The sequence below is a fragment of the Zalophus californianus genome, chromosome 8 (assembly GCF_009762305.2).
Source record: "Zalophus californianus isolate mZalCal1 chromosome 8, mZalCal1.pri.v2, whole genome shotgun sequence".
NCBI classification, from domain to species: domain Eukaryota; kingdom Metazoa; phylum Chordata; class Mammalia; order Carnivora; family Otariidae; genus Zalophus; species Zalophus californianus.
The window spans coordinates 84242505-84252439 of NC_045602.1; the positions used below are offsets into that span (position 1 = coordinate 84242505).

Sequence of the window (9935 nt, forward strand, 5' to 3'; positions counted from 1 at the left end):
ATCCACAAAGCTTTGAGTCAAGCCTGTCGGAACAGCCAGGGTCTGGGAGACTTCATTCCAGCTGACATCTGGATGACTAGCACTTCTGCTTCCAGAACAAAAAGGTACTCTTCAGGATGGTTCCTGCGCCTTGGGTGCTCTCTGCATGAATCCCCTGACAAATGTCTTCCGTACCTCTGGGTTCTCGAAACTTCCTCAGTTCAGTCTCCTGTACTCAGCCTGTCTTCTTTATTAGCTCGCCTTTCCTTCCTTCCTTTTGTCCAAACGGCATTTTCCGAAGTGCTCCGAGCACGCCTCTTCTACTTTCTCCAGCTCACCGATCCATGAGGTCACCCTGGAAGCCACGGTTCCCAGAGTTCCATTGTAGGGATACATGAATCACCTTGAACGTGAGGGCCCTCGGCGGCTGCAAGTTCATCATGCGCTTGGAAACAGTTTGTTGTAATATTCACTTCATTTCGAACTTTTCAAACTTTTTCTGTAAAGTTTAGGAACTATTTTAGATTTCACAGGCCATATGGCCTCCGTAGCAACCATGCCGTTCTGCCATTTTGCACGAAAGCAGCCATAGACGATATGTAAACAAATAGTTATGGCTGTGTGCCAGTGACATTTTATTTACAAAAACAGCCAGTGGGAAGGAGTTGGCCCACAGGCCTGCGTATGATGTAAGCAAGCACTTGCCAAAATGAATACCAGGCCCCTATAGATGGCTGGATCTGGGTAATATTGGCCAGATTTCCCTGTGGGTGTGCAATCCTTCCCCCAAGAGTTTTATGGATTTCAAGATTTTTCAAGGTGAATTTTAGCTCTAGACCTTGGTTTTGCATGGGGTTGCCTCTGTTCTGTACCTGGTCTGCCCTGCTTTGTGTACATAAGGCATTCACTGATGTTAGTATTTATTAAACTATTCACACTATATTTTGGCAATGGTATCATTTTGCTAGGGCTATCACAACAAAGTACCACGCACTGGGTGGTTTAAACAACAGAAATTTATTTTCTCAAAATTCAGGAGGCTTGGACTAGAAGTCCAAGATCAAGGTGCCAGCAGGGTTCAAGGCTTCTGAGGCTTCTTTAAAAAGTTAAATTTAAATAAAATTTAAATTCCAGTTAGTCAACATTCAGTGTAATATTAGTTTCAGGTGTACAATGTAGTGATTCAACACTTCCATGTAACACCCAGGATTTATCACAAGTACCCTCCTTAATCCCCATCATATATTTAACCCACTGCCCCACCCCCCCACCTCCCCTCTGGTCACCACCAGTTTGTTCTCTGTAGTTAAGAGTCTGTTTCTTGGTTTGTCTCTCTCTCTCTTTTTCTTTATTCATTTTGTTTTATTACTTAAATTCCACATATGAGTGAAATGATATGGTATTTGTCTTTCTCTGTCTGACTTATTTCACTTAGCATAATACTCCCTAGCTCCATCCACATCATTGCAAGGGGCAAGATTTCCTTCTTTTTCATGACTGAGTAATATTCCATTACACACACACACACACACACACACACACACGTGTGTATATATTTAAAAAAAACATTTATTCAGCATCATGATCAGACTATTATATTTAGCAATCAACAGCAAGGGTAGAAAAAGAAAAAAAACTACATTAAAACCCTTTGTTGGAATGCATTACACTTTCCACAGAACAGAAACTAAAATAACTTGTTATACAATTAGTCACAAATCCAGTCCTCAAGTTTTTTTGCTGGAGCATGTGAGTATTGTCTCAAATCTGTCTTCTTTGTAGCAGCTCGGCCCTGCCCCCACTGTGCTTGGCTGAGGTCCAAATCTGTCATAACCGATAGCTTTCCTGTCCCTTCTCTGGCTCTCCTCTCCTGCTAAGCTTTGGTTCCTGGCAGTGATTAAAACCTCCTGCCACTGTTGTAGCTACTGCTGCTGCTGGAACTGCCACAGCCACCTTGGTTTCATGGTTTGGCAAGGTATTGGCCTCCACTACCGTAGGGGTCAGAGCTCTGCCTCCAAAATTTCTTCTGATCATGGGTCCAAAATTTGAGGATTGATTGTTGTAGTTGCCAAAATCATCATAGCTTCCACCACCTCCAAAGTTGCTTCCATCATTACAAAATCCATTATAGCCATCCCGCTGCCACCATACCCACCACCACCTCGACTGCCACCAAAGCCACCTCGACCACTGAAGTTCCCTCCACGACCAAAGTTGTCATTCCCACCCAAACCACCTCCACAACCACCACCAGAGTTTCCAGAACCACTTCGACCTCTTTGGCTGGAGGAAGCCCCAGCCATCTCTTGCTTAGACAGGGCTTTCCTTACTTCACTGTCGTGGGCTTTTTGAATGACAATCTTGTCTACAGAGTCATGGTCATCAAATGTTACAAAAGCAAAACCTCTCTTCTTGCCACTGCCTTGGTCAGTCATGATTTCAGTCACTTTAATTTTCCCATACTATTCAAAACAATCTCTTAGATGATGTCCTTCAGAGTCTTCTTTAACGCCACCAACAAAAATCTTTTCCAGTTAAGTGGGTACCAGGTCTTTAAGAATATTCTCTTGAGGGTGCCTGGGTGGCTCAGTTGGTTAAGTGACTGCCTTAGGCTCAGGTCATGATCCTGGAGTTCCAGGATCGAGTCCCACATCGGGCTTGCTCAGCGGGGAGTCTGCTTCTCCCTTTGATCCTTCCACATCTCGTGCTCTCTCTCTCTCTTTCTCTCTCTCATTCTCTCTCTCTCTCAAATAAATATATAAAATCTTTAAAAATTTTTAAAGATTAAAAAAATTTAAAAAATAAAAAAGAATCTTCTCTTGAGACTGCCCTCTTTGGTTCCACAAGTCTTCCATCCACCTGTGTGGCCTTACATTCATGGCTGCATCCACCTTCTCCACAGTGACATACTTGACAAACCCAAAGCATCTGGAGTGTTTGGTGTTCAGATCTCTCATTACCATACAGTCTGTAAGTGTTCCCCATTGCTTAAAATGACTCCTCAGACTCTCATGGGTTGTTTCAAGCTCAAACCTCCGATGAAGAGCTTCCGCAGCTGTTCAGGCTCTTTGAGAGACTCTGACTTATATGTGACTACAGTAGGAGGGGAGACTTTAACAATGCTTACTTGGTGGTGTCCACAGGCAGAAAGGACCACATCTTCTTTATCCATTCATTTGTTGATGGACGCTTAAGCTGCTTCCATGATTTGGCTATTGTAGATAATGTTGCTATAAACATCAGGGTGCATGTATCCATTTGAATTAATATTTTTGTATTCTTTATTTTTAAAGATTTAATTTATTTATGGGGGGGAGGAGCAGAGGGAGAGGGACAAGCAGACTCCACGCTGAGCACAATGCCCAACGTGGGTCTTGATCTCAGGACCCTGAGATCATGACCTGAACGGAAACCAAGAGTCAGACACTTAACTGACTGAGCCATCCAGGCACCCTGAATTAGTACATTTACATTCTTCGGATAAATACCTAGTAGGACTGCATTGTAGGGTAGTTCTGTTTTTAACTTTCTGTGAAAACTCCATACTCTTTTCACAGTGGCCACACCAGTTAGCATTCCCACCAACAGTACAAGACGGTAAAAGCCTTTTTTGACCACTCTGCCACTCTGGATTTTAATCAGTCTCTGTTTCCCAAGTGGTGTCCAGATTTTCACCATCCAACTAACATTCCTTTTATTTGCCCCCTTTTACCAAATCTTTACCTCCTTCCTTCTGAATGTGGTCACACAGTTGGCCTGAAGATTGAGGTCAATCACATGACAATCAATCAATCACGCCTACGTGATGAAGACCCAACAAAGACCCTGGACACTGAAGCTCGAGTGGGTGTCCTAGAATTCACTGGACCTAGAATAACCAAAATGATATTGGAAAAGATGAGCAAAGATAAAGGACCTAAATTATCTGGGGTTTTTTTAGAATTAATTTTTTTTTAGTGAGAGAGAGAGAGAGCACACCAGCAGGGAGGGGCAGAGGGAAAAGGAGAGAGAGAATCCCAAGCAGTCTCCATGCTCAGCGCAGAGCCCGATATAAGGCTCAAATCTCACAACACTGAGATCATGACTTGGGCCAAAATCAAGAGTCAGATACCCAACCAACTGAGCCACCCAGGCACCCCTTAAATTAACTGTTTTTAATCTTTATAATAAAGTCACAGTAAAAGATAGTGTGGTATTGGTGTTACACAAATAGATCAATGAAATAGAGATTCTAGAAATAGAATTACATATATATGGTAAATTTATTTTCAACAAAAGTGCCAAGGCAATTCATCAACAAAAAGATAATCTTTTCACCAAATGGTGCTAGAATAATTGGATAGCCATATGCAGAAAACAGCCTCAATCTTTATGTCACACCATGTAAAAATACTAACTTGAAATCATATATTTACACATAAGAGCAAAAACTAAAACATATCCAGAATAAGAAATAAGAAAAAACCCAGTGACCTTGGGTTCAACAAGGAGTTCTTAAATATGACACTGAAAGTATGAATTATAAAAGGAAAAATCAAAACAATTGGACTTCATTGACATGAAAAGCTTTTGTTCTTCTTAAAGGCAATATTAAGAAAATGAAAAAACAAGCCATGTACTGGAAGAAATTATTTGCAAAACATATATCCTACAAAGGATAAAGGATAAAGACCTCATAACTCAAGAATAAGACAAGCCAATTTTTTAAGTGGGCAACAGAAGAACACATAGATGGCTAATAAGCACATGAAAAGATGCTCCATATCATTAGTTTTTAGAGAATTGCAAATTAAAACCATGAGACACACCTTCACACCCACCACATAGCTAACCATAAAATGACTGACTACACCAAGTGTTGGCAAGGATCCAGAGCAACGCTCACTTTCTTAAGTTAAAAATACACCTACCCTATGACCCAGGTATTCCACTCTTAGCTATTTATCTAATCAGAAGAAATGGAAGCATATGTCTGCACAAGAACTTGCACTGTATTTATAAATGACCCCAAACTGGATACAACCCAAGTGTCCATTAACTAGTGAATGGATAAACCAGTTATGATTAAACTATACCGAGGAATATTACTCAGAAATAAAAGCAAATGAACTATTGATACAAAAGTATGTGGAAGAACGTTTAAAGTACTGAGTTAAAGCAATCAGAGTTCTGCCCCTGAAAAAGGAGTACATACCGCATAATTCCATTTACATAAAATTCTAGAAAATTCAAACTCAACTCTAGTGACAGAAAGCAGCTCAGTGGTCATCTGGAACTGGGGTTGAATGGAGGGATAACAAAGGGGCACAAAGAAACTTTTGGGCATGTGGATCTGTTCATTATTGTGATTGTGGTGATGGTTTTACAGATGTGTATATATATATATATATAATAATTTATTAAGTTGTGCGCTTTAAAGATGTGCAATTTACGTACGTCAATTATACCTCAATGAAGCTGTAAAAAATATTAGCCATTAATATCAGGTAAAAAATTAAAATAAATACATGCATCATACACAAAAATAAAAATGATGATATCTCATCGTGGTGAGGGATGAAGAAGCCAATCCTGTCTGTAAAAACTCCTGGCTCTGGTGAGAGAGCTGTTCGTGGTCTCTAACAATGAAGCTAGAGCCAAATCAGTGTATTAGAGAAGACAGGAGATGGGTCAAGAAGGAGAATGTACACTCATCCAGGAGTGAGGGGAGAGCTCAGGGAAGAAGCCAACAATCCAAATGAACCCTGAAGAAGTCAAACTGAGTGAGGGAGAAGGAATGAATGCCAGAGAGATTGAAGAGCCTGAACAAATGCACAGATTTGGGTATGCTTTTGGGCGGGGCTCAAAAGCAGTATCACCTCCCCTCGATAGCATATGTTTCGCTGTATGGATATTCAGATCTGTAGTCATATTACTAATCAGATAAAATAGTTTCTTTCTTAATGCGAGCCCCATTTGAGTGTCCTTATTCTTTGTAGGACCCTTTTATAAGCACTTCACTGTTTATGTTGCAAGCACTGTGGTATCTACTCATATATCCATAGGAACCCAGTGCCTGGGGAAGTTCTTTTTAAACTGAAGGTCCTTTCAAGACAGTTAAGTCTTGAAAAACTAGTGCTCCTTTTGGTTCGGAAGGTACACTTGTAGCGTCCTTGAAGTACTCAAAGCCTTTTCATATAAAGTTTATTTTCTCAGTCATATAAGAATCACAGGTTCAAATAAAATACCTACAATATACAGGAAGAAGGGAAACACTCCCACAGTTATGCCACACTAACCATCACTGTTAACATTTTGACATTTACTTTGAGGCTTGTTCTTTTTAAGATTTTATTTATTTATTTGAGAGAGAGAGAGCACGAGCGAGAGAGCCTGTGCACAAGCGGGGTGCGGGGCAGAGGGAGAGGAAGAAGCAGGTTCCCTGCTGAGCATGAAGCTGGAAGTGGGGCTCGATCCCAGGACCCAGAGATCATGACCTGAACCCAAGGCAGACGCTTAACCGACTGAGCCACCCAGGCGCCCCTACTTTGAGGCTTTTAATGCACTTTTTAACACAGAGGTGACTAAGATATTTATGTTGTTGTTTCTTGCGAAGAGTATTTTTTGGTCCATAAAGCTAATTAATTAGCCGGGTGCATTTCTACTTTATATCTGGGAATTACATCTGCTCAAGTAAAAGGAATTTATCAGTTATTTACATTATCAAGAGATGGCCTGCCACTCTCACACGGATGCTTGTCTGATGGATAAAGGACAAAAATTAAAGCAGTGTCAGTTACAGACGGCATTCACCAATAAGTTATTCAATAGTATTCAACAGTAACTATATTAATGCGCTCCTTTTTAAATCAGCTAATGGAAAGTTAAGTGTTAGCAGGGCCTGTTCCCAGATTGAACAAGAGTCATCAGCTTCCTGGTAGTCAACTTTTGGGTTGAAGAGGGTTTTCAATGGGAATGTGTGCATTTGATGAATGCTAATTACATGCTTCCAAATCTTCTTTAGCCAATCCCGTTTGCAGCTGTTATCCAAGTTATTTTGTAAATGTCTGAAACAGCTGTCAACATTCTGAGGGGGAAGCTCTTCAATCAATGAATTGACAGAAATGCAATACTTAGATTTTTCTGAGCAGAAGGCGCGAGAACATCATATACATCTATTTAGCGATGTAGCCAGCAATGAAAGGGAACGATTGATACTGCTGTTGTGTTTTGTTGAAGAAAATTTTCATGCTCATGGGCATGGAAAGTACATCATAAGAGCGCCCTACTTGGGGGGAGACCCACAAAGTCAAATGGGATGTTTGAGTGTCCTAAGGATACAAGCAATGCAATCTTATTTCCTATCAATAAGAATGCTTCTAGTAGTGTATAGCAACATTGTAAATCATATTTTAATTAAAATTTTAGTACTTGTTGATGTTATTTGTTTATTGTCTCAATACAACATTTTTAACAGATGACATCTGGACATTTTACTTAATTTCTCTCTCTTTTTTTCCTCTATAAAATTCTTTAGTAAATCTAATTGTCGAGAAATGCATCAGACTGACAGCTCTGGAAAATGAAGCCTTTTATTCAGGCTCAGAATCTGTGTATTTAGAAAAGCACTACCTTCATGCTCCTCTTGGCCTCAATTCCTTACTGAGACTTGAAGACTCAGGTCACTTTTAACCTTCAGGTCACATTTGCTTCTTTGCTAAGGTTACAGTCTTCAGGGGGAAAATGAGCATTGGGTATAGAAGTGCTTTCTGGAGCCTCATGTGTCAGAAAGAAGATTGAAGCCCACTCTGCCTTTCCACCTGCAACTGGTCCAAAATGATTCTTGAACTATCGTGACCTATTTAAAAGTAACCCAATGTTTTGTTTGCATGAGTGGAAGAGAAATCCTGTCTGCCCTGATTTTTCATGGAACTATGTCCCTGCATGGGCATGTCATAATTTTTCATGCCAGAAAACCAAAAAATATAATTAGGATGTGTAAGTTTGCAAAAGTCTGTCCGGTTAAGTCATGCTGGCAGAATACGTATACTCATCTCTGCAAATTTGATACTGATGATCACATATATGAAACTATTTTGCTATTGGTGCAGTTCCCTAATAGATGAATACATCAGCAGTTATGGCATGCTAGCCCTGGGCAGTTTTTAAAAACACACAAAATAATCTTTTAACTTTCAAATGATTAAACATAGATGGTCCTCTTTGTTGACCCTGGAATTTCTTCAAGCATTGCAGAATAAAAGTTGGTTTGTTTCTTTCCAATCTATGTTTCACTCTCTCTTAGTTTCTCTTTCCTCTCTTAACTAACCTACTTCTAGGGTTAGTTATCATGGCGCCACCAGAAGCATATATTGAGACAAAGATAAGCGTGCAAATGATTTATTCTGGAACTGCTCCCAGGAGAAACTAAGGGACGGGGGAAGCAAGACAGGGAAAGAGAAAAGGCAAGCAAGGGTGTATGATCTCCGGCAAAGTTTGCTGAAGAGAAGAAATAGCCTGACCTGGCAGGGGAACTGGGTTACAAGTTTTCCTCAGTTTATCCCAATTGCAGGCAAGAGAGCTGGGCTTTCATTGGCTGCATCAGTCAGCCATTGGCTAGGAGCTTACCTGAGGAGGCAAGACCTCCCAGGCATTTCCTGCTTTCTGTACTTATGCCCAAAGTGACTTCAGCAGACCTTGGGCAGACCTCCAAAGAAAGACACAGGTGTGGACAATTACAAGCAAAAGCCTACAGAAGCCAAAGGAGGGGTGCATAAGAATAAAAGAGATCCAACTGAATCTGGCTGAGCCCCAACAGTGTCCAATACACATAGGAACATTAGACAATATCCTGGAATTGCAAAGTGAGGACAGTGCTCATTCAGAAATCAGGAGCTTTGTCCTGAAAGAGTACAAAAATGTCTGAGCAGTCATATTTGGAGTAGCATGCTCACTGCCACAAGAGAAAGAAAGCATGCATAGAGCAGAGATTCCCGTGCTCATTAGAATCGCATGGGAGCTTTTGGAACTCCCAAAGCCCAGGACATACTCCAGACCATTCAGTCACAGTCTCTGGGCCTAGGGCCAGACAGCAGTGTTTTTTCAACATGCAGTCAATGTAAAGAAACTATGGCATAGAATATGGTCTCAATATTGATGGCACTTGCAAAAAGATATCCGTTGCCTTTCCTAAAATGGCTTTTGTTCACAGTCTATAAAAACAAAACAAGCAAACACACAAAAATCTGCTCCTTAATATGGTACCATGTTAGTAGGAAAATGTCTTGCTTTGGGCAAAGATATCAGACTATTTGCCTATTAGTATGTTATTTGGTATTTATTTAAAAATTGTTTAATTGGTGCAAGGACAAGCTATTCAGAGTTTTGCAGAAATCTACAGGGAAACATTTTATTGTCTTAAAAATACAAAACAAAGAGAACTATTTTAAGAAATAATAAGAAAGCCACTTTTTATCTTATAAAAATAAAGGGAGGATTCTGGGGAGATGGCAGAGCAGGGAGCACTAGGAATCTGTCTCCCCACCTAGACAGTAATTGTACTGGCAGATTCTGTCTGCTATCACTATTTTGGAACTCTGGAGTCTATTGAAGGCTTGCTACTTCCAGGGGAAGTAAATTTTCTGGATGGTAAATTGCACTTAATTTCAGTCAATTTCATTGTAGCAACTACCCATCTCCCATCCTCTGGCCCCACAATAGACAGCTGTGCACATGTTTCAGGAGCAGCTTGCATACAGCTTGAGGGAGCCAGGGTGGATAATAAGGACTCTGCCTCCAAATATCAGGGATCTGTGCTCTGATCGTTGATTGCTGTTTCTGATCACAGAAGAACAGGCGCAGAGTGCAGACACAGAGAGGCATTGTTGCCTTCATCCCTCCACTGTTACAAGCCTCTTGTCTTTGGGCTGAAATGACTGTCAGAGGATTTAAAGGGCCAGTGTCTTTTAAAATTTTCT

General features: G+C 40.6%; 1 pseudogene; it reads right to left on the reverse strand.

Moving 5' to 3' along the window:
• Nucleotides 1-1876: 1876 nt before the first annotated feature.
• On the reverse strand, nucleotides 1877-3151 carry LOC118357296 (annotated as a pseudogene).
• Between the last annotated feature and the right edge of the window lie 6784 nt (nucleotides 3152-9935).